Genomic DNA, 27,128 nt, shown 5'->3' on the forward strand with positions numbered 1-27,128 from the left:
GCAAATGAAATAGAAGACAACTGACATACAGTAGCCAAAAGTTCAGACAACTACCAAATAAAGTTTGGGACCTTGTAGGTTTTTTCTATCAACATATGAAGACACATAATCAGGAGATCATGAATGTTTTCTACCTTGGGAGTCTGATGCAAGAGCATTCAAATCAGGAAAAGTCCTTGTATTTTAGTAGACATAGGGGGTCTTTTGTTTTAAGGAAGTTGTTTTCTTAAGTGTTAAATTAATGTAGTTATTTAGGTTTTTGAGTGATTTTAATGAGAATAGAAATTAATTAAGTATTGTGATGCATATTGTAAATGTTCTTGAACGTTGGAGAACATGAGAGGTTTAAGATAGTTGAAATATTTAGGAATTAGTTGTAAATCTTGGATTAGAAATAGGTTTCATGATTTTGTGGATTAAAGAGGATCCTTAGGGATAAAGAAGAGATTTTAGGATTATGTTGAGAAGGTTATGGATCTAAACTAGAAATTGGGTGTAGAATCCTTTTGTATAAATGTAAGCCTAAAAGGCATAGAAAGGGGTTAGCTAGTTAGTTGGTTAGCCAGTTAGATGGTTAGCTAGTTAGGGGTTGGCGAGCTAGGAATTAGTTCGAGAGTTAGATAGGTTTGATTGTAAGCCTATGGGAAAATAGTAAAGGAAAAGGCCACTGATAAGAAAATCAGGCCAGAGAGAGACAGAGACTCATGATGTAATTATTTGTTTATATTTACGCATAGATTTCGATTCCTGAGTGTGTGATGTGTATAATTAATGGAATTATAGTTGTGTATGAATTAGAGTGATTCTACATAGTATGTGTAGCAGGTGGAATTAAGCAGAATGCAGAGACAAAGTGCAGGAAAGAGTGTATTAGGCTATACGCAGACAATGTTGGAGGAAACTTTAACGTTACAGTGAAGGTATACTGTAAGGTTCTTAAAGCCTAAGGAGTTACGCAGCGGAAGCGTAAAAGAGTGAAGAAATAAAGAACGAAGCTGAAGATCAGATCAGAATAGTTGAAGACCCAAAGGCGAGAACAAAGACAAAGGCAAAAACTCGAACAAATGGACTATTACACAGTATAGTCAAAAGAACATAACAATGAAGCATAGTCATTGGATCAATTAGATCAACGATCGAGAGTGATGGAAATAGGTGGCCAGGATTAAGTCATGTCAAATAAAGTAAAGAAGTTGAGCGGCAGAGATTAAGCCACTTGTTAGCAGAAGGACAGATCATTTTCGTAAGTGGAAATTGGTTTCTCACGTGGCCTCAAAGCCATAAGGTGTAATTAAAAAATGGACCCGAGAAAGTTATGAACTGTGACTAAATCCAGTTGAATTCCAGTGGTGATCGGACCATCCATTTAAAGGCGATCGGATGCATATCACGTCGGAATAAGAACGAGACTTAATTTCAAAAATGGACATGATGAGGTTTTATATAACAAGATTTAACCCTTGTTGAGTTTTGATAATCGTGACCATTCATTTAGTGATTAATCTGATGGTAATTGTGTAGAAAAGTGCGTGTAGGTTAATATTTCGGGTGGACCTAATGAGTTATTCAAATAATTTTAACTTCTTTGAGTTCTGGCAGATGAATGGGTTAAGGTTGGAGATCGCACGATGACCGTTGATCTGGTGGAGTGAAATCAACAGTGTAGATTTGAAGCAAAAGGTTGAGCATCGAAATATGTGCCAAGGCCAAAGAAAGGAAGAAAGGTAAAGTTAAGTGAGTTTATGTGTATTTCTATTATCCGAGGTTATGATAGAAATAATGTTGGGTCCCTATAATACTAGTGATTACCCCATTAATATTGTAGTTATACCCCTTATTTATATTGTTGTGCCCCTATTACCCCCCATATTGTTATTTCTGTGCCCCATAGAAGCCCCCTATTGTTATTTGTGTGGCTTTATATTATTATTGTTAGGTCGGCTGGATTATATTGTGACTCCTTAGACTCCTATATATAGAAAGGAGGTTTTGTCATTTGTATCATCGAAGAATGGTTCATTTATGTAATGTAAAGGAGGTTTCCCCCTCGAAGAGGCTGAATTCTAAGGCGTTGATCTATCTTTTCTATCTTTTCTTGAGTTGGTTTCATAACATTTGGTATCAGAGCTTTGGATTCTAGGGTTTCGCTGCTCCAAACAGGTCATCGTGGCATTTTCGCTATAACTTTTTTTCTATGATGTTTCAGAAGTCGCAAAAAAAACCCATTTGAGAAGAATTGGCGCTGAACCTTGGATCCGAATTTCAGAGCTGTTCGTACGATATTTTCGGAGATATGATCTGAGGAAGTTGGCCTTTCTGCAGACTCCTGAATTACATTCAAAACAGGTGACCTGGGGAAAATCGTCATAACTCTCTCTCTGAGGATCGGATTGAAATTTCGTAAAAAGGTACAGAAAGAGGACAGACTGTAGTTTCTTGTTTGTGTGTTTCAGATTCAAAGGTTGAAACAGTGACTCGTGGCACGTCGTACAAGTTCGCTCTACTGAACCAGTCTAAAAGCAAGTCACTGTGGGAGATTTCACATAACTCTTACTTGGAGAATCCAATTTGGCTCAGACGTGTGGCATTGGAAAGAGGACACAGAAGGCTACTACAGATAGCAATTTCAGAACTGGATGATCCGAAATTACAGAGATACATCAGATTCAATATCAGGCTTCTATAAAGTGAAAAAAGGTGTGTAGTTTTTTTTTAAATTTTTATGTAAGCTTGGTTTAACGGAATTCAAAGGGCATAGTAAAGCATTATTATTGGTAACTGATGCCCCGAGGAAAGAAAATGCAAACACCTAGTAAGGAACCTGAAAGCTCTAGCATGACTCATGAAGAAGAGGAAGAAATGCTACATGATATATCAAAATTACAAGAACAAGTGCAACAAATGTCACGCTCACAAAAGCTAACAGAAGCTAAGATAAGTGGCATGGAATCTAAGATAAATGGCGTGGAATCTAAGATAAATGGCGTGGAATCTAAGATAAAGGGCATGGAAACTAAGGTGGAGGATTCGATGGTAAATTTGAAGATAGATTTGAAGACAGACATGGAAGAATTGAAGAACTTGCTACAAGAAAGGGTCACTAATGGTGAAAAGGTAGTAAAGGAAACTCATGATGAGAACAAAAGAAATGTTAATCATGATTACATAGACTCTAATGTTGGATCGAAGACTCACCATGTTCCAAAAATCGATATGAGGAAGTTTGATGGCAAGGATCCCGCCACATGGATATTACAGATGGAGCAATTCTTCGATCTCAATAATGTGCAAAACACACAAAAGGTACGTATGGCAACTTTATATTTGGAACCAAATCAGTTTGTATGGTATCAATGGCTTTGTTCTCGTAAACAATTTATCACTTGGGCAATTTTTACGGAAGAATTGATAGCACATTATGAGGATACAAAAAGCAACACTTTTTTTAGCCAATTGATAAGTCTCAAACAAAAGGGTTCAATAATGGAGCACATTGAGGAGTTCCAAAAATTGAACATAAGGGTAAAAGATATTCCAGAGGAGCATAGGATTGATGTGTTCATAGGGTCTTTAAAGGATAATATCCAACATGATGTGCGCCTTTGGGAACCTGATTCATTAGAGAAGGCATTCAGGTTAGCAAGAAAAATGGAAAGCAAAATTATGGCAACTAGGAAGCATACCACTCACAACTATAAAGATGGAAGTGTTGTTGCCCATAGTCTTCCACAACCTACAAGGTTGACACCACAACAATTGGAAGAAAAAAGAGCAAAAGGGCTTTGTTACAATTGTGATAGCAAATACACAAAAGGTCATAAGTGTGCTGAGAAGAAATTATTCTACATAGATTGTGAAGAGGAAGAAGAAAAGGAGCAAGAAAGGTCAAAAGAAGAGGATATATTCCAGGAACAAAGCCTAGATGAAGAACAAATAAATCCGACCATATCTTGTAATGCATTGGCGGGAATTACCACTCCTCAAACCATCAAGATAGAAGGACAAATCAAGAAGAAAAAGGTAATAGTGTTGATTGATTCAGGAAGCACCCACAATTTTATTCATTGTAGGGTAGCAAAAGAATTGAATTGCTTCCTATATCCAGCACCAGAGTGTCAAGTGATGATTGCAAATGGAGGAACAATAAATTGCTCTGGAAAGTGCCATAATATCAAGCTATCCATGGGAGAATATGTATTGACTAGCCCAATGCTTTCCATTCCAATGGGAGGTGCGGATGTTGTACTAGGAGTCCAATGGCTACAATCCTTGGGTACAATAGCTTTTAATTTTCAAGAACTTTTCATCAAATTTTCTTCGGAAGGAAAGGAAGTTGAATTAAGGGGTATTGCAGGGAAACCAGGAAAGATAATCAGCTCTAATGGTATGACAAAGCTTCTAAAAAAGGAGCAAAGAGGTGTAATTGCACAATTATGTTCGCTAGATGTTTCCACATTGGAATCATCTATTTCTCCAGATCTCCAAAAAGTCTTGGACAATCATTCCAAGGTATTTGAGACTCCCAAGGGTCTCCCACCTATGCGTGATCATGATCATGCTATTCATCTGATTCCAGGAAGTGTTCCTCCAAACATCAGGCCGTACAGATATCCCTATGTCCAAAAAAGTGAAATTGAACGTATGGTTGCAGAAATGCTAGAGGCTGGTATAATTCAACCGAGTCAAAGTTCTTTCTCAGCTCCAGTAGTATTGGTGCACAAGAAGGATGGATCATGGCGCATGTGTCCAGATTATAGGGAGCTCAACAAGCTCACTATTAAAGATAAGTTCCCCATTCCTGTTATTGATGAATTACTGGATGAATTGCATGGATCAATTTACTTCACCAAGTTGGATCTTCGTTCGGGATATCATCAAATCAGAATGAAGATTGAAGACATTCCAAAAACAGCATTTAGAACTCATGAGGGTCATTATGAATTTTTGGTCATGCCTTTTGGCCTTACCAATGCACCTTCAACATTTCAAGGTTTGATGAATTCAATTTTCAAACCATTCCTTAGAAAATTTGTGTTAGTATTTTTTGATGATATACTAATCTACAGCAAGTCTTGGAAGGATCATGTTGAACATGTTGACAGGGTGCTACAACTATTGGAGGAGAAACAATTATATGCAAAAAGATCCAAATGTTTCTTTGGAGTCCAGGAGGTGGAATATTTGGGTCATATTGTATCTCATGAAGGAGTTAAGGTAGACCCTAGCAAAATTAAAGCCATTAAGGAATGGAAAATCCCCACATCCATAAAGCATCTGCGAGGATTTCTTGGGTTGACAGGGTATTATCGCAAGTTTGTTAAGAATTATGGGAGAATAGCAGCACCTCTAACAACATTATTGAAGAAAGATTCATTTTCATGGACTCCGGAAGCAACAAAGGCCTTTGAACATCTTAAAGAGGCAATGTGCCAAGCACCGGTCTTAGCTACACCGGACTTCACAAAAACCTTTATTGTGGAATGTGATGCTTCAGGAAATGGAATTGGTGCTGTTCTAATGCAAGATGAAAGACCCATTGCTTTTGAAAGTCGTCCAATCAAAGGAAAGTTTTTAAGCAAAGCTATTTATGAGAAGGAAATGTTGGCAATACTCCATGCACTTAAGAAATGGCGACCCTACCTAATGGGAAGACACTTCAAGGTAAAAACGGATCATGATAGCCTTAAATACTTTTTAGAACAAAGATTATCCTCTGAAGAGCAACAAAAGTGGGTCACAAAGATGTTGGGTTATGACTTTGAAATCATCTACAAAAAAGGGAAGCAAAATGTGGTGGCAGATGCACTCTCAAGAAAGGATGAGGATGTGGAAGCATTGTTGTGTGCCATTTCTATTATCCAACCAGATTGGATAAACGAAGCAAGGGAGGAATGGAAGAATGACGAAGAAGTGTGGGCACTTATTCGAAAGCTACAACAAGATTCCAGTACTTCTGATACATTTAGCTGGAAAAATGATTCGTTATGGTACAAAGATCGCTTATACCTCTGTAAGAATTCCCAGCTAAAACAAAAGATTCTTATGGAATTGCACACTTCTCCCTTAGGAGGGCACTCAGGATTTTTAAAAACTTACCACAGGGTTAAGAAGGAATTTTTTTGGGATGGCCTTAAATCAGATATTCAAAAGTTTGTGGCGGAATGTTTGGTTTGCCAGCAAAATAAAGTTGAAACAATTAAGACACCGGGTCTATTACAACCTTTATCCATTCCAAGCCAACGTTGGGAGGAGGTTTCAATGGATTTTATCACAGGTTTACCCAAGTCTGAGGGAAAGAGTGTCATCATGGTGGTAGTTGACAGACTTACCAAGTATGCACACTTTTGTGCATTATCACATCCATTTAAAGCCAGTACAGTTTCTACTGCATTTATGGAAACAGTTCAAAAGCTACATGGAAACCCAAAGATTATTGTAAGTGACAGAGATCCCATTTTCACTGGAAATTTTTGGACAGAATTATTTTCTTGTCTTGGTACTCAGTTAGCTCATAGCTCATCTTATCATCCTCAATCTGATGGGCAAACTGAGATAGTAAACAAATGTTTGGAAGGATATCTTCGTTGCTTTGTATCTGATAAACAGACACAATGGGTCAAATGGTTGCCTCTGGCTGAATGGTGGTATAACACTTCCTTCCATACAGCAACAAAAATGACCCCATTTATGGCACTTTATGGGTATCAACCACCATCCATCACATCATATTTAAGAGAAAATTCTAAGGTTCAGGCAGTGGAACATCACATCGAACATCAACAACAAGTCCTCCAACTCTTAAAGGATAACCTCGTGTTGGCACAAAATAGAATGAAACAACAGGCAGATCAACATCGCAGTGAAAGAAGTTTTGATGTAGGTGATTGGGTATTCCTACGGCTACAACCATATAAGCAAATGTCCCTAAAGCAAGCTAAGAAGGATAATAAATTATCACCAAAGTATTATGGTCCGTACAAGGTGTTGCAAAAGATTGGTACTATGGCATACAAATTGGAGCTTCCTGCAGCTTCTCGATTGCACCCAGTCTTCCATGTTTCATGTTTAAAGAAGGTTATAGGTGACAAGCTCCCAATTCAAACAATATTGCCAGAACTTGATGAGGAAGGAAAAATTATATTGGAACCGGAAGCAGTCATAGAAACAAGAACTCGACAGCTACGAAATCGATCAATTTCAGAGTATCTTATCAAGTGGAAGAACTTATCCGCTGAAGATTCCACATGGGAGGATGAGAATTTTATGCAGAAGTATCCAGAACTACTCAAGCGTTGAGGACAACACTTTTTTTGAAGGAGAGGGGCATGTTGGGTCCCTATAATACTAGTGATTACCCCATTAATATTGTAGTTATACCCCTTATTTATATTGTTGTGCCCCTATTACCCCCCATATTGTTATTTCTGTGCCCCATAGAAGCCCCCTATTGTTATTTGTGTGGCTTTATATTATTATTGTTAGGTCGGCTGGATTATATTGTGACTCCTTAGACTCCTATATATAGAAAGGAGGTTTTGTCATTTGTATCATCGAAGAATGGTTCATTTATGTAATGTAAAGGAGGTTGCCCCCTCGAAGAGGCTGAATTCTAAGGCGTTGATCTATCTTTTCTATCTTTTCTTGAGTTGGTTTCATAACAAATAAATCAGAGTTAAAGGTATTATGGTTTAAGTCGGGTTTTACAAAAATCTAACCAGGTAATGGTTAAGACGAGCGGATGTTAAGAATTTACCAAAGTTTATAAGGTTGAATAAGATTCTGCTCGAAAGGTTAATTAAGGGTTAGACTATGAATAGTTAATGAAATGTTTCCGCATGAGGTATAATGAAAAAGCCTTATTTGTGAAGGTTTGACTAGGAATTAAAATTCTTGGGACATAGAAGATTATGCATTTTATATGCATACTGTAGGTAAAGTTAGTTGAGACGGGCATCACTGATACTGCTGCTAAGCTCTAGAGGATCTTATTTGACATTTGGATCTCCATGCTAAAGCTAACTGCAACCTATGATTTTTATTTTGTGGGATAGGCTGCTACAAGATTTCCTACAAGATGTCCTGTAGCTCCCTCTCCCTAAAAAATTTTAATCAATCCTTCACTTCTGGAGCATGAGGATGGTTGGTATGGGTAGAGAAGGGGTCTAGGGATTGGTGAATGAGAGGTATAGATTTTAGGTGTTATCTCCTTGTTATCTGTCTTGATCCTCTTTTTTTTTTTTTTGAAAACTGTAATTTTTTTGAAATTGACTTTATTGGATGAATGCAGGGGTGATCATGGCGGAGAGAGATATAGTGATGAGATGGTGAAGTAGACACCTATTTTTTTTACATTAGCAAGTCATCCCCTTGCTCTAGGGTTACTTTCCTTAGGATTCCCAAGCCACTGTAATTCCTATAGGATCATCCTGTAGGTTTTCAAGGAATCCTATAGGTTTACAGGGAATCCTGTAGAAAACACAAAACGCTTGTAAACTGAGATAGATGAGTTCAAAAATGGAGGGAATTATGGAATGATGTAGGATATGGAATGGAAGAATCAAAACATGAACTGTATAAGTCATTTTGATCATTTTTTATTGCTCTGATCCTCCTCATGCTGACCTGCAAACAAGATTTTGAAATTTTACATTTCTCCCTCTATTTTTTTTTTATCTCTTTTTTTTTGTTTTTTTTTTTTTGCTTTTTGAAAACAACTAGTCTACCTCCAAGAGGTTTTCATCTTAGCTACTTGCCCTAGGTGCCTCAAAAAAGGTTTTCACCGAGAGATATTTTTTTTTTCACACCATTGGGCTGCCTCAAGAATTTTTCAACCCAACAGTGGGACTCAGGTGCCTCATGGAGGCTTTCACCTGAGTCTCATTATTTTTTCTCTCTCTTTTTTTTCTTTTCATTTTTCAGTGACTTGATGGGGTGAAGCTAAGACTTTCTCCACTACCATCACTATCTTGCTGATGCCATCAATGAGTTCTTGCCTTGACAAGGGCTTCTCATAGACCTCAATTTGTGCTCATTGACAAGTAAAGGAATAGCATCTGCATCAATGGTTCTTATCTGCATTGAACCATTATCATGACATTTCTCTATGACGTAAGGCCCTAACCATCTATTCCTTAACTCTCCTTTAAAATATTTGTATTTGGAATCATACAATAAAGCCCAAACACCTTCTTGAAATTTTTTGTCCTTTATGTTCTTGTCATGACAGATCTTCCTTTGGAATTGAGTCACCTCTGTGTAGAGGAGGGTCTGCATTCTAAAATCATCTAACCCATTCAGCTGGAGTAATCTCTCTTGTTGTGCATTGGTGAGATCTAGATTTAGTTGTGTTGCCATTATCAATGTCTTGTACTCAAATTCAATGGACATCAGGGCATTTTTGCGATAGACCAACTCATAGGGAGTGAATCCAATGGTGGTATTCAAGGTGGTATTGTAGGCCCAAGTGGCCTCAACTAATCTATCTGCTCAATCTTTTTTTTGCTGCTAATCACTTTGGTCAGAATGCCTTCCAGCGCTTTGTTGGTCACCTCCACTTGCCCATTAGCTTGTGCGTGGTAAGGAGTGGATTTCCTATGCTTGATCTTACACTGCTTAACAAATTTTCAATCATGTACGATGTAAACTGGCTGCCTTGATTAGTGACCAGTTCCCTAGGGTACCCAAACTTATAAAAAAAAATTTCCTTAAGAACTTAGCCACTTTCTCATTTGTTTTTGCCTTGATTTCCTTGGTTTCAACCCACTTGGTCAAATAGCGGTGCACATAATGATGTACTACTTTTTCCTAGATGGAGGGTCAATAGGTCAAATGAAATCCATGCCCCACTTTTCAAATGGCTCAAAAGTCACTTGAGGTTTCAGAGGCATTTCATCCCTTAGAGTAGGCTTTCCCATCCTTTGACAACGTTCACACTGACTAGTATACCTTCTCACAACCTGATGAAGAGTGGGCCAATAATAACGAGCTTGTAGCACCTTGAATGTTATCCTCTTGGCTGCAAAGTGACCTCCACAAGGCCCATCATGACAGGTCAGAAGGATGTCAAAGACTTTGTCCTCTTGGAAACATCTTCTCAGAATATGATCTAGGCATAGTTTGAAGAGGTTGCCCCCAATCCAAGTGAATGGGATGCTCTTCCTCACAATCTTGCTTTTCTCTCTAAAGGACAAATTTAGTGGGAACTATGCAAATACCAAGTAATTATCTATGTCATCAAACCATGGAGAGAGAACTGAAATGGCGAATAAGTGTTCATTTGGTAACTAATCATCAACCATTTCTTCCTCTCCTGCAGCAATGTTAATCTGGAAAAAAAATCTGCAATAACATTCTCCTTGCTAGGCCTATTAATAATAGTTAGATCAAACTGTTGTAATAAAAGTAACCGTCTAATAATTTGGGCATTCATAGCAGGTTTATTCATCAAATATTTAATTGCATCATGGTTAGTATGTACAAATGTTTGGTAACATGTAATGTAATGCCTAAATCTGTTCAATGAACGCACAACAACTAGGAGCTCCTTCTCAGTTACTGTGTAGTTTAGTTCGACCTTTGACAGATTCTTACTGAAAATGGCATAAGGTAACTTGTCATCTATCCGGCCGAGAGCTGCTCCTATGGGTTTGTGAGAGGAATCAACATGTATATGAAAAGGGACGACCCAATTTAGGCCTTAGAGAATAGGTGCAGTGGTCAACTTGTCCTTCAGGGTGTCCAGGGCCTCTTGACATCTTTTTGACCATAAAAATTCAGTGTCTTTCGAAAATAACGCAAATAAAGGAGAAGATAACTTGTTGAAGTATTTTATAGACTTCCGATAGTATCTAGCTAAACCTCTAAAATCTTTCTATTTTTGGGGAGGTGGGACCCTTTGGATGATGGCTCTTTTATTTGGGTCCATCAGCAATCCTTTCTGGGATATTGAATGACCTAGAACAGTCCCTGCAGTCATCAAGAACTCACATTTTTCAAGACTAAGGGACATGCTCATTTCAATGCATTTGGTCAACACCTTACCCAAGTTGGATAGAGCCTCCTAGAAATCACACACATAGGATCTAAAATCATCCATATAAATTTCTACTGCGTCATGGACTAGCTCGACAAAGATACTCAGGACTGCTCTCTGGAAAGTGGCAGGGGCATTGCATAGGCAAGAAGGAAGGACCTTATAGGCAAAAGTACACCAAGGACAAGTGAAGGTGGTTTTATCCTAGTCCTCAGGGCTAATCTAGATTTGATTGTATCTGTTAAACCCATCTAGGAAAGTAAAAAACTTTTTCCATGCCAGGCTATCTAGCACTTGGTCATTGAAATGTAGAGGGAAATGGTCCTTCTTTGTTGCTTTGTTTAACTCTCTGTAATTGACAGAAATCCTCCTCTTCCCCTTTTTCTTTGGAACCAAGACCAAAGGAGAGACCCACTCACTGTCTGATATAGGGTAAATGAATCCTGCATCTAGCATCTTTTGTAATTCTTCTTTGACTATATCCTTGAGAGTTGGATTTATTCTCCTTTGGGGTTGTCAGGTTGGTTTGAAACCTTCTTTGATATAAATGTGGTGAGTACATATTGAGGGGTGCACCCCCTTAATTTCCTTGTAACACTAAGCAAAGGCATTTAGATGTTTCTTTAGCATGTTGCACAACTTTTCTTCTTGGTGTAAAAAAAGAGATGGGTTGATTTTTGGAGTTCTCTCAGGGTTGAATTTTATGGTTTTGACAAGGGTAGGGTTTGAATCAGCTAAGCATAGATCAATTTGATTGTTATTATGGGTTTCCTTTACTACTTCCTCTATGGATAAGGTTCTGGGAGTTGGACTTTGGAGTATGTGTTCAATCAAATCATCTTCATCCGGTTGTCCTCCTCCCATGGATGTTTCTAAGGTATAGAGTTGGGCTGAGTAGAATTCATCTTCTTCCTCCTCTTCCAGCTGTAAAGGTAAGTCATCTTCTAGATATGTCTCAGCATGAGGGTATAGGACCAACTGTTTGGACATATGCCCACTTTTTATAGTCATATTTTCATCCCTACTGCTGATGTAAGCATCAACAGTGGCTATCCAGGGCCTCCCAAGGATGAGAGTATAACCAGTAAGCTTGGCCTTAGTCTAGAGAACTAGGAAGTCTGTAGGATACTCCCAAGAGTCAATGGAGACCATCACATCCTTCATAATCCCCTCAAGGGTCATTGTGAGATGGTCTGGAAGTTACAAGACTGTTGTGGTCCTTCACAATGAACCCTGGAGATTGAGATTGAAAATGGTGTCCTTAGTCATTACATTAATGGCAACCCCAATATTAATCAAAGTGTGTGGGACAACGACGCTGTTGATGTGCACATCTACTATAGGGCTTCCATTGTCCAAATACATTGGGAAAAATACCTGCCCAACATTAAGTCGGATAGTTGTCCAATGACATTAATGGTAGGGGTGTCTCCTTTTTGCCTCACTTGATGTTTAAATCTCTTCTCCTTAATCAACTTTTTGTAAGTAGGTACATCATTTATGGCCTGGAGAAGTGGAATTTTGACACAGTTTTTTCAATTCACCCAGAAGTTCATTCTCTTCTGGTGTAGACTAGATTGGTTGAGTTAATCTCTCAGGAAAGGGTGGTGGATTTATTCTTGGAATGCTTTCCTCTCTTTCCTCCTCACTCTCCCTAGATGGAGGTGGAGGTTGTTGTCCAGGAGTATTCACACAAATCTCAGGTTTATTTCCTAAATCTCCACAACTTAAGCACGATAGGATGTCTCTCCAATGTAACTTTGCTATGTTTGTCTATTGTTCGGGTTCAGATTTGGCTGGGCAAGCATCTGAGGTTGTTTAAGTGGAGCATGGTGTAAAAGTTGTGGTTGAGTAGCTGGTGAAGGCAATAGATCTAGAGCATTGTTGTATGTGTCCTCCACCCTTGGGGTGGTACATTCCTCTGAGGTTGTGGAGGAGCATATGGCTGAAATGATGAGCTAGTTGTCTGGGAATGGTACTGAGCTGAAAAATACCAAGGAGGAGGTGTAGACCAAGAGGTATGAGTAGGGGGCCCCCAAGAGGGAATGGATGTGGTCTGGTTAGGGTTGTAATATGCATGGGATGGCCCTTGCATGCCCTGCTAGTATGGATGAGACCCATGGCATCTCCTTTGACTTATGTAACAGAGTTGTTCAGTCACCCCTTCAGTTCCTTGATATACATCTTTTAGTCTAGGTAGAGAAGGACACTTGTCTGTGGAGTGGTTTTCTTCACAGACAGAGAAGACTTCAATCAAATTCAATGAAAATGCGTTCCTAGGGTGCCTCCTTATGCATCTATGGCAGAAAATGGCTAAGGCTCAAGATTTCTACTTCCTCCTGCTTTCTCTTGATGTGAATAGTGTCCATTTATAGGGCAAGGGTTTGCAACATTTCACTCTTGAAATGTTTTATCATATTCCAAATTTCACCTTAGATGGATGTATTGGAAGAGGATGGACTGGCCATTGGTTGAATACCCCTACCCTCTTTCCTAGCTACCCTAAAATGGTTCCTAAAGACAATCTTGATATCTTCATAGGGTAGATGGTAGATGTCTCCTCCTGCTAGCAGTTTTAGGGTATCCAGAAGATCTTACCTTACCCCTCTAAGTAGCACTAGTTTTGGTGACTAAGGATCAAGTGTGCACCTGGCCCTTTTGTAGCTAAGCTAGAATCTTTCTTCATAATCCTCTAGGGATTCAACATTCCCTAAGGTCATCCTAAAAGTTTCCTCTTTAGTGTCTTTGGACCTACAGTAGTCTCTATACTTGTTGTTGAAGGCTTTCTTCATCTGAGCCCAGGTTGTGATGTTATCCCTAGGTAAATCGATGAACCAGCACATAGTTGCATCCTTGAGAGTGGATGGGAATAGTTTCAACTTCCACTCATCATTGGTGTAATCATAAGTTTTTCATATGAAAGTAAGCTCAAATAAGAAAGTGTCTGGATCTTATGAGTTCAGGCCATGGAAATGAGGAAGAGCAGAGGGGCTTATGTTTTTCATCTTGGTATCCCCATTAGTTTCTTTGATGGGAAAGGTACCCTCAATTCTTTCTCTATCTCCTCTGCCATTTCTATTTTTAGCCATTAGGTCAGATGGAATGGGTTCTCCTTATTTTTCTCTCCCCATAGGCTCTTCAAATATCTCTAGTTTTTCACCTAAGGGATCCTCCAGTTCACAACCACTGAAGAAGAGTGAAGGTTTGTTGTTTGAAGAGGTGGGTGTATTTGCTAGAAATTTTCCTTAGTTATCCCTATTCCTATGAGGCATGAAAGAAGTGTTTTTTTTTTTGTTATTTTTTTATCAAGGTTTGAGAATAATTGCAGAACTGAAATCACAAAGTGAATGGAAACTAACTCACTGAATGAAAACTAACTGCTTGAATGAAATCTCACTTGTAGAATGGAAAAGAAAGAAAACTAAATGAATTTTACAGAAATGAAGCTAATAGAAAAATGTTGGAAGAAAGAAATCATAAATCACATATTAGTTAGATACCTTCCTGGCAGCGGCACTGAAAAGTGATGAGCACTGGTATTGGAGCAAGAATGTTGCAACTCCTATGGCTACCAACTTTACTTTATCAACCCAGGGTTCATACAAACTTGGAGGTGATAGTGTTGTATACACAAGTAAATGTGATGGTTCTGCTCTTTGTCACTGCTAAGTTGGAAATAGACCACTAAGGTTATTCAAACAAGAATAATCTTGATTACCAATGAGGAAAAGGGGAAATCTACACTAAAAGAAATCTTGTCTACTGCAGTAAGGAAAAAGATTGAAATCAAATGCTTAAACACACCATTCATCTAATCTAACTACTAAGAGACTTTTCTTAAATATAATGATAAATTATCATATGTGCAATCCTAATTTCCTAGGCATGCAATTTGAAACATCAAACATTCTACTGTTGTGCATGTAAATGAACAGAATAACTCTTTTTTTCTTTTTGTCTTTTTTGTGTGAAAGTGTGAAAGCTACCTTCTTTTGGTGATGTGGCAAGTGGATTAGGGATGACGGTGAATGGTCAGATGGCTTGGGAGGCAAGTAGGGGTCCTTTCTAGCTTCCTAGGGTCTTTTTCCACAATTTGGCCTCAAAACTAGCCACTACAGGTCAACCTACAAGATGTCCTAATTCGTCCTATATGATGTCGTAATGCTCCTACAGGATCCCTTGTATTTCTACAGGATAAAGTCGAGAACAAGAGGAGGGATTTGGAAGGTGATGTAAGGCTTATGGAAGGTGCATGGTGGGTGAAATGAATAAAGAGAGTTCCTAGGACTCCTTCAGAACTCAAAAATAGAGTTGTGAGATGGTTGGATTTTCTCAACAAGGTTGGAGAAGTATTCCTGTGGAATGATAAATTTAGTGAGGGATTTAGTGAAGGAAAGTGATAACCATGGATGGATGAGGTTAGGATGGGGTTAATTATCATGAGATCTCTCTGTACTGCTGAAACTCTTGCAATGCATCAATCATTGACATTTATCCATAAATCATGTAAACAAGAAGGATTTCAATTAACTAAGGAAAACAAAATTTCACGAGCTAGCTACCTATTTCATGGATGGGAAAACTTGTAGGGTAATACGAAACCTTGATGAAATCCAATGTAAGACTGAAGATTGCTGAAATGACATCTAAATCCTATTCTTGAGAACTAGTAAAATTCTAACCTAAGTAACAGAAAACCATAAATTCCATGAGAAATCAAAATTCTGTCTTTTTGGGCTGCATAGGAGTTATTTCCTCAAACCATGGTCCCTGAAGGGAGGAGTGAGGCCCAATCCACCTACTAACAGATTTGTGATATTCCTTTATATTCCTAAGCTAATGCTGAAGGAATGCACAAATGGAAGGAAACTAATCAAATCCACAACTACTTCTAATAAAATAATGCTAAAGACAATACAACCATTAATATATGAAATCAGTTAAGCATACAAATACAAGAAGAGGATCATTTGCTCCTAGGGTTGGGTCCTAAACTAAGAGTTTTAGCCCTCTGAGTCAACTCAATGCTGAATCAAGGAAATGCTCATTCTCATTATCAAATCTGAAAATTACATAACATTGTCTTCCAGAAGTCTTGAACTTGAAAATGCCTAGTGCTTTTACATCCAAAATTTGAATCCTAATGAGGCTCTAAGCCTCCTTATTTATACAACTGAAGTCTCCAATGACTTTCTTAAATATAGCGAGGCTTAGCTCCCAAACTCAAGATGACCTGGCTCTTTAACTGTCACTCGCTCGGCTACCTTTTGATCTTCGTGACGTTACTGCTTGTAACTCCGAGCTAGTGTGATTTATTCGAATGAGTGAGGAGTAAATGAGGAGGAAGTATCTCCTATATTATTTCTTCCTTGTATCATTCAAGTTTCATCCCTTAATTAGTCAAAATTTCCATGATTTTCTCTCAAAAACCTGCAATCAATGCACATTAGTCAACTAGGCATAATATCTCACTTTGACTCATCTCATTAAGCAAAATATAATCAAAATATGTAAGAAATTATGATAATACTTGATTTCAATAAGCTAGGCGGTGCATTAAGGTCCATATAGTTACCCAATGATGAGGCTCATCACCTGGGAGGCAACATTGTTGGATCGATTATCTAGAGCTATGGAGGATTAATGAACTGATCACAACGTTGCCACACTACTGCACCTGGAAGAGGAGAATGAAAGAACAACTAATAGGGAATCTTAAGACTAGTAAGCCCTGCATAGTTCAACCTAGGTCAAAATAACGTCTTCACCAACCCCAACAATTGAAAATCTCTTCTCAATTAATTTACCACAATTTTACCCTTCAAGGTAGCAGTCTTCTCATGGGATGAATCAACCTTTATTTTTGCCTATACCAACATCTGACTGTATTTTTTCATGGGTTCAGCACTCCCACAAAATCCCAATAGCTAGGCAGCCCAGCTAGAACTCTCTCCTCAAACTATGAGTTGGAGGTATCCACATCCTTCAACACTACTTCTAGGCATTCTTCAACTTTGACTCTAACCTTCTCCTTTTGGATTACTTTGTAAATCTCCATGATTGAAGACACCATATACACCACATCTATAGACCTTAACTCACTGAGTTCCTTGTTATTTACATAATAGATAAATTTCTTGGCAGCTTGGGCATTATTTTCACTTTCTTATTTAGAAGCTAGGATGAAAAACTCATAATCTTTGATCACAATTCTTTGCTCATCCATCAAAGTTACGTGTTCCCAATTATTCTTCATCTATTCTATTATATCATCCCATATCAATTGTTTAGCTCATAAGACGGACATATTTCCCTTCATTCTATCTTTAAGCTTAGATATCTTCTGATTAGCTGCATACACATTCTTGTTGATCAGTTCTGCATTGGTCTTAGCAATCTCGAACTATTTTTCCTTTTGTGCTAGAGCTTGCTGGGAAGGGTCTATGTCCTTCTACAACTTCTTGAGTAAGGGTCTTTATGAGTTGTTATGTGGGATTCTAAGGGTTCTCATGCATGAGCAGTGCACAAATGTGAGTATCTATCTTCTGCTGAAGTTCTGCTACCCGTTGCTTGAGAGCCACCACATGATTGTTCCTATCTATCAGTTCTTTTTCCATGAATTATTTATCTTCCTCCACCTATGTCAATTCCTTGGATTGCACAAGTTCATTGGATGATATCTTTAGCTTATGTCTTAACTCTTGGACTTACACTTGTGAGCTTTGGAGAAGGGCCTCAAATGTAGCTTTATACTCTGTATTCACTCCCAACATCACAATCAACTTATTGAAGCTCTCATTATGCCTATGTGGAGCTCTTGAATTAGCTCTTTCCTATTTCAGTCTAGTTCCAACCTTCTCCAACAACTTTTCAACTTTTCTTATAGTCATAGCATCCTTCTTTAGCTCACTGTATAGCATTTATCCCACTTGCCTATGGAAATTGATATCACCAGGAAGAGGGACACTTGTCAAGTCCAAATACATATCCAAGGCTTTGAACTAACAGCCTAATGGTAATGACTATGCTAATGGGGGATGCAGTGGTAATTTCATCTAATTTCTCTCTAGGTTCATAGCAACCAAAAGTTTGGTCTAGTATGGGACCAGATGTAATGCCATTTGTTGTTGCATCTCTTTCCTAATATTCTTGTTCCTTTGATCAATTTCTTTTCCAACAGGCCAACTAGGCTCAGTCGTAGTTTCACTTCCTGTTGAACTCAGAATGTCTACATCTAAAGATGATGAGGTAGCAGTTTGCAATGAGTCTTCCAAAGTCACTCGGAAGCCTAACTAGTCTAGTTTTGTCTCCACCAACCTAGTAGCGATTTCTTCTTCATTTGTCTTTAGGGACTTGGCCTTTTTTCTGGTGTGTACATATTCCATTTCCACATCGCCTTTTTCAGCAATCGTCCTTTTCTACGCCTTGTCCTTTGTTTCTCAAGTCTCGATTTCAATCTCTGCGTTAATGAACCATGAATCAATATTAGCCTTACATTCAATCTTAGGCCTATATTCATGATCATAAGTTGAATCCTTTATTATTTCCATTTTATTTGCAATGATAGCATGAGGATCACAATGCCAAACATCCCCCGTGTCAAAATTCATTTGTTTCAATAATTCCTCAACTGCTAGGAAGGCATGTCTGGAGTTAACAATGAAGGGGCCTATAGGCTTACCCATCTTTAACATGTACCCATTTTTACCAAGGAAAAAGTTGACTTGGTCCGCATTGAGACTCTGTCTAATGAATTTTAGGGTGAATATCCTCATTGCCATGGACACAAGAAAGTGGTAAGGAGGAAGCTCACATCCGTAAACCCAAATATTTGTGTAATCCTCAAATAGATACCAGTATCCCACCCTCATTTCCTTACTGAATTGAAGGATTAATTTTTTCTAAGGGAGAATCCTTGTAGGGGAAACATTGTGAATAAATTTATAAGTAATGGCCATGTAGGAAGACATTAATTGGGAACAATCATCATTAATTGGTCTCCTCCTAACAGTAGCATCCCAATAAAAGACAAACTTCCTCTACTTGTTTGGAGCCATCAGACTGAGGCACAAACAGTAAACCTCATCTACATGGGTGTACACAAACAAATAAAATAATAGAGAATAGTATCTGAAGTAGGTGGTATAAAAATGGTGCAATAGGAATTTTATGGATTGAGCCAAGTAAGAAGATATGTCAAACAAGTGGTCTAGGTGCATCATCTCCCTCAGAAATCCCGGGGAATCTTTATTGGCCATATTAGCATTATCATCCATAAAAATATGAGAAATTATAGATAGAACAAGCTACATAGACTTCGCAAAAATAGTTATTCGGAAACTATCATTAATGGGAAGGTCTGCAAGCGAAGGGCTAGCACCATTTGCAGAAAGGATTGTTGCTCAACAACTGGGAGGGTAGTATAACTGTAGACTATAGTGGTTTTTGTGAACTACTGAGGTTTAAAGGAGCTTGGATAAATCAGATCTTTTTGGGTCAATTTTGGCGTCACCTCTAGGATGTTGACTCGAGTGCAAGAGACAAAATATTTCTTTTCTTTAATGTATGCAATAGTTAACCAAGAGATAAACTGAGGGAAATAAAACACAGAGGGCATGATTTGATAGTATAAACGTGAGTCAACTACTCAAAATGGGTCTTCTCCTATTAGATGATGGCCATATAGGTAAAACTGAAGGTCTCGCAAATTTTAAGCACAAGGAAGGTACATAATCCGTGCCTCCATGTCCATTAGCAGTTCTACATTGGAGGAGGATTTGACTTCTCGGTCTTTGGGGGTCTTGGGGGTTACTTTCTTCATTTTAAATATGTACCAAAAAGAGTTACAGGTTAAGGAGACCGGTAGGTTACTTGATTGACTGGGAGAGAGCTGAAAACGATGTTGAAGGGGAGTTCTGGACTAGTTTGGTGAACGAACAACATTTCATAGTAGTTGAATGGTGAGAGGAGTTGCATAGGGAAACACAACAAAATTAAAAAAAAATTAACCGAGAAAGATTTTTATATGTGGAGGGGGTGAACAATCATCTGGCATTAGAGGAAATCATGGGGGCGGGAGAGGCGGGGCGGGGGGGGCAGACACGTGGAAGGAGATGGATCGGAGGTGGCAGGTGACACATGGACGAGAGCAAGGAGGAAATAATTGTACCATTTTACCTTCATCGCTTGCTTGTTAACGACATTGGTAGATTTATGATGTGGCAAGTGGTATCCACCTTCCTCCAGTAGGTGAAAGAGTGGGGGACGAGATCCTGCCGTGGCCCCATGGAATTAATCTAGGTCGCTAGATCATCGGATCCACTCGTTTGACTATTGAACTCCGGAGGGTAACGTCGATCTATTAACCGTGTTGGTTACCGCCCCAAAGTGTTTTCGAGGGACAGCTATGCAGAGATGGACAGCGAGGCATGCTGAAATCTACCCAACCTTTAACTAAAGTGTTACTCCTTTGTGAATTTCTTCTTTTACCTTGTTGCACTAGCTTAATGTAATATTTCATTGATTTCAACTCTATTATTAAAGGCTCTTGTTGTACCAATAAGGCTTGAACTTTCCCACCTACTCAGTTTGATTATTTTCGAAACTAGAGGTTTTGGAAACTAGTTTCTTAGCATCCATGTAAGAATATGATAGAGATCAACAACACCACATAAGGATTTTTTTTAAAGATGTATTTTAAATTGTAAATTTAAAAGTTATAAATTTCAATTAATAGTTAATAGTTAAGTATAAATATTTAGGTTAGATGATTGGGGACAAACTAATCTCCTCTTTATGAGAGTAAAGTATTTTTTCTCATTATGACAAGGGGAATGTATGAAGTTGATCCTAAATTTAAAGATGACTCTTGTCCTTAACATCTCCCATAAAATTTAAACCAATAAAATAATTTAGAGTACACTAAATTCTACACTAATCAATTGCTAAACACCTAATTGGCTACTATTGTTTGAAATAAATCTACATATATATTATTTAATTATGCCCTAAGGCATTCCATTAGAAAGAACTCCCCTCCATGCCATTGTTTCTAGTTGTGCATCGTGGATCTTGTTTGTTAGACGACCATGAAATTGATACCTTCAGAAAAGTTGTAGAGCGCGAGTGCATTGCCAAGAAAACCTGTAGACAGTACAACTATTAACCGCCTAGGGAAGTTATACAAGATTATTGTAATCTTTAAAAATGGACGGCACTCGCCCGAGCACTTCTGTGGCAGCTACAAGACCGCCCACCCGCAACATCCTCAGAAGCACCTGGATTTGAGAACTCAAAGAAATTCTCGATGGTAATAAGTAGCAACATGTGAAAATGATGGTAAAAGAGGGATTCGTTTCTGTTATAATTCAACGCCTTATATATCTTCCACTTCTGAAACCCTTCCAGTAGATATCGAGATTATAGACGCATTTGCTCTAGGTCTCTTGAAATGTCTTGCGAAACACAAGTAGTCGGCTGGAAGAACCATCATTGATGAAGAGGTGATCGCGGACCTGATTCTCGTGATAAGACGACAACATCTTCATGCAGATGATGAGATGATTTTTTGTGTCCAACTCGTCGGTCACCAAATTTTCCGATAAGACTGACAACATCTTCATGAAAATGATGAGATGATTTTTTGTGTCCAACTCCTTGGTCTCCAAATTTCCGAGAGTTGTTTCTATCTTCAGCCTAGGAAATAGTATGTGTCTCCTAGCTTTGAACGATAATGGCATGAGTTTCATATTAGCGTTGTCCTCGCCCTATCTTCGGGCGTAGCTTTTGGATCATTATTTAATTAGAGTTTTGGTATCAACGGATGAGGAATATCGGTATAGTATTGGCGACCCACCCCTCGTTTCTCAGCTCATGCTCCTCCTCTCTCCCAAGAATTTCAAGGTCTGAAGAGGCACTACGTGTGCCATCCTGAGCATTTTCATGTCATAGGGAATCACGTTTTCTGTTGCAAGACCTTTTCATGTCAGAGGGAATCACATTTTCTGCCATGGGCATGCTACATAGTTGTGACTTCTTGTGTAGGTATGAATTGGTAGGATATAATGGATGTAAAGGATTTTCATGAGAAAGAGTCGAAATTAATTTTTGAGAATCCTCAAATCACTGAAATGTGACTTGTGGTCGACATTGATGCGAGTCGAGTTTAAGATTCGTCACAAAGGATTAATATCGACGTGGGAGCTTTAGTCGGCACGTATAACATATAAATTTAAACGCAGACCGTGTCCATAGTTATGATCCATGCCAATTCCTCTTCATTACAATCGATGAACTTATAATAGCTACGAACATGCCAATCATATTTGTTAAACTTGTTTGTAACGACCAACTGAAAGTTTACTAATCCATTCATTCTGTTCAAAAAATTGTACTGATCCATCTTACAAAACCCAAACCACCTGTTCAAACCGTACTAGAAACGTATGCCTCCGTGTTATCTTCCCTTAAACTCTGCGCGCACACGAAACACCGACACGCACAACTCGTTCACCTTCTCCTCCTCTCCCTTCCCATTGTATTACATCAAGAGATTTATTAACTTGAATACGCGAACTATCCTCATTATTATGTTTTCCAGTCGAAGAAAAGGACACACACATGGAAGGAAGGTTAGGCTAGTTTAATCGTTTTACTTTTTGCATTTTAGTCAAACATTTGATGGATAAATTTTTTGGTCAGATTTTTTGTTTCAATTTTTTAAAATATACGCATTCAGAACTTTGAAAAACTTTGCCGACTTTCGATCAACCTTGTAATATGGACTTCATTTAGTGGGTGTTTATTAATAGTATGTGAAGTTCATTTGGTATGTGGTTATAAATAGTTCAAAGGAAGTGGGTTGTGAGTCATTCATATTCGACAAACATATTCCGATTGTAGGTTCATCGAGTCCATCCTTGTGGTTAATTGGGTGTCGTTTCCGTCTATAATATATTGCAATGCTTTGCAAGGAAAATTTTCATAATCGTAAAAGCTATGTAGGTGGAGGTGAAACTAATGCACTTCGTTGGTCCCTTCCCCTACAGCTTCCCAAGAAATGAATTCAAGCCCTTGTTTCTAACTCTTTTGTCTCAATTTAGTTCTAACTTGGGTTCTCTTGTCTCACGGGTGGTGGATAATCTATTGTAATTTTGTAAAACACACTTTCTTTACTGAAGATGATATCAATAATGCCCTCAATGAAACCATTGGCGCTTTGCATTCTATGTAGAACTAGCAAACAGATTCAGACCCCTTGAAGCTGAACCAATATAATGCCCAAAGATCAACTCTTGATACTTCGCAGTTTTAGCCATTTTATCCAAGGTAATATCACGTGTAATGTAACCTAATGATCTCCAATGGCTTTGTGCTTCCTAATTCACTCCCTTTCCTACCATGCATATTCAAAATATCATGGCATAGCTCGATGTGGCAGTACGTGAGTTCGGGTAGTACTGATTCACCTAGTTTCCATGGTAGTATTAAAACTCAAGAAGAGTTGATGACAGTCAGCTGAAGAGAGAATTGGTTTATCTGTCAATGTAATTTAACATTAAAAATTTATTTATGGTTAATATATTTTCTCATTAGAGAATATTAAAAATAACCGAGTTACATTTTTATCTACCATATCTCTTAGATGGATGAAATATTCCTATTTAGATTTTCTTTTGTATTTGTGAAATATGATAGGTGAAAATACCTACATATTAGCAAAAATTACTTCCTCACTACTTTACACAATTTATTCTCATGATCATGTAAATCAACCTTTCATTTTTTTTTGGTAATTCATCCATTCAAACATCTTACATCATGTTATTGTATCACTTTGGTATCTCTTGTTGGACTTCCCAATTAGTGAAGAATGATACTTTGTCATCTACAACACCATCTCTATTAATCACAATTATTTTTGTATCCAAGACATTTAGTAGTCGATATACTTCAAGCTTTCACTATAGTAGCCAAACATATACATCTTTCTTTTTTTCATCAAAATTACCTCTCTTTTGCTTAGGAATATTTTCGAAATAAATGAAAATGCAATCATGAAAATGTCTTACACAAGATTTCTACCCTACCAAAATTCCTTAAGTGTGATATTTTTCAAATATTTACAAAAAAATTCTTATAAATATAGGCCATGATGTTTACTTCTCATTAAATAGTATTGATATGGTATGTTTTACTTATGGGACACTCACCTTTGTATCTATATAATTATCTTATTCCTCCTTTCCTTCTTCCATTTTGTTATTGTGTGAAAGACCTACACAAGATTTGCCTCCATGTTATTATTGCATGAAAGGAATAAATGCAAATGTAATTATGAAAATGAATTACATAATATTTTCTACCCTAAGAGTGATATTTTTCAAATATTTACAAGGAAATTTGTTATGAATGTAAGGCATTATATTTACTTCTCTTTAAATAGTATTGATATGGTAGGTTCTACTCACACCACATTCACCTTTTTTATATCTATAATTATCTTAGTCATCCCTTCCATGTCTATCCATTTTTTAATTGAGTGAAAGGAGTGGTATATTTCTTGTTTGACAATTTCAAATGCAAGAGGTATTTCCATAATCAACTCAAACTATCTAAGATTACATGGACTGCAATGTACCTCAAGCAACAAACACAAAAAACCGTGGGAGATTGATCGTGGGAGATTGATCGTTAAATTTGATAGTAACTATGAAAAGCATCTGATTACATTTTCAAGTGAAAATAATTAAGCAACGATGTTTCTTTCTGATTAATACTGAGATGTTGAAATATTTAGTTAGTTTTTTTTATATTTTTTTATTATGGATTTTAAATATTGTATTAACATACTTTTGATACATTTTCGAGAGTAATTTTCTTTCGAATTAACATTCATATGTTGAAATGTTTGGATGTTATTATGGGCCTTAAATATTATATTCCCTTGCTTTCAAGGGTAATTTTTAAAAAAATTTAAATATTGTATTCCTTTACTTTCCAAGGTTATTTTTTTTCCAAATTAATGTTCAAATGTTGCAATGCTTGGTTGTTGTTGTGGACCTTAAAACTGTATTCCCACACTTTTGATACACTTTCAAGAATAATTCTCTTTTTGTTCATATGTGAGATTATTCAAAGCCTATAGTGATAAAATGAGGAAACAATATATTAATTTAATGCATTGGTGGTTTAGGAAGTGTCCCATTTTCTATGAATTTGCCTTTACAAACATTTAGCTATTATATGCTTCTTTTGATGTGTTTCTTCTATGTTATAGATAATGACATCTTAATTGTCATTATCGTTTGACTTCTTACTCTTATTTTGATTCTTTCCATGTGATGTGACTGTGGGGTCATTAGCATTAACACATTTGATTAACAATTTTGGGTTTTTTTTGTGAAGTGATTACAGGATCATCAACCTTAACATATTTGACTAATAAGTTTGGTGAAGATATTCCCAACAAAGATGGTTAGTCAATTACTAATGAATCTAAATCAAATATTAATTTAATTTTAACATGGATTGAATTGAAATAGTCATTAGTCAAATTTAATTATATTATGCAAGAAAACATTTATATTTTTACTACTCAACCTTATGTGTTCCTCATTTTATGATACACTATGTTTCTTTAACATAATTTGTTCTAGGGTTTCTTTGCATTGATCCATAGAAATATTTTTTTGATGATTTGACTTATGTTTTTAAAATAGGAGTTTTTCATATTCATATAAGAAACTTTTATGAATTCAAATTTGTAGATTAATTTAAGACAAAAGTCTCAATTTTGAAAAGTTACCTAACAACAACATATCATGTAACATATCACATGTGTCTTCATCTATGCTCTTACCTATGATATTTCCTTTGGAACATGTGGTGTAATTTCTAGTTATTATTCATTTAATTTATATAATTTTAGGAATTTGGAGTGACGACAATAAGTTTTGAAACCAAATAATAGTTTGGAAACCCTGATTTCAGATATTGTATTCTCAAATAACATCCATAAATTTGTATTTAAAAAAATTAAAAAATTTAGAAACTTTAGACCACCTTTAATTATGTCCATAGGTAACTATTTTGGAATACATTTGATTTAATGATCAATAATTATTAGGTGAATGGTAGAGATTGAACTCTACCAAATATTTTAGAGTATTCTGGGTAGTATATACAAATTAAAGTTGAAATTTATCTTTGTAGACATGCCCTTTTCTTACCTTTTACATATTGATTAACTGAAAAAATATTATCTTCAAATTTAAGATAAATATACATTGTTTCTTAATAAAGCTATTTACGTTACATTTAAAATTCACATATCTTTATATAAAAATATTATTATTTTTTTATTTAAAATTTTGTAATAAATATAAGATATTTTGTTTATAAACTATATTATATGTGTTGATATTATTCAAGGCTACATATTAAAATCTTTTATTTATGACTTTTATTATTATTATTATTATTATTATTATTATTATTATTATTATTATTATTATAATAATAGCATATTGATTCCAAATTAAATATGTGAATGAATTACACATTACCTTGTATTATTATTGTAAAGAAGTAATTGAACTTTTTAACTTTCAATTAATTTTTTTTATTGGTAAATTGAAATATTTTATTATGGTATGTATGTATGTATATTTTTTCTTTTATAAGATTAAAATCCGAGACAATGCTTTCTATATATATGAAATTCATATTAATATAATTTAATTTTCATTAATATAATTTATTTATGTTTTGTATTGAAATATTTATATTTATATTTATATTTATTTTATCTCATTTTAATTTTGATATAAAATTATGTTACTTTGTATAGATATCTAAATATTTTATTTATGGCTAAAAGTGAAAAATGTTTAAATATCCTTCATACGTGGTTGCAATATCAATTAATCCCAATGAGCAATGAGATAATTAAACCTAACTAAACATATATATTCATTATTGTTATTTAGATAATTAAAACTAACCAAACATATATATACATTGTTAGACATCAGGCTTTTGTGATCCATATTGATAATTAGTGTGTCTTCGGGATTAATCACATGTTATAGAATGG

The sequence above is a fragment of the Pinus tabuliformis genome, chromosome 6 (genome assembly GCF_031772625.1).
Source record: "Pinus tabuliformis cultivar Carrire ecotype Pingquan chromosome 6, CPIR1, whole genome shotgun sequence".
Lineage (NCBI taxonomy): Eukaryota > Viridiplantae > Streptophyta > Pinopsida > Pinales > Pinaceae > Pinus > Pinus tabuliformis.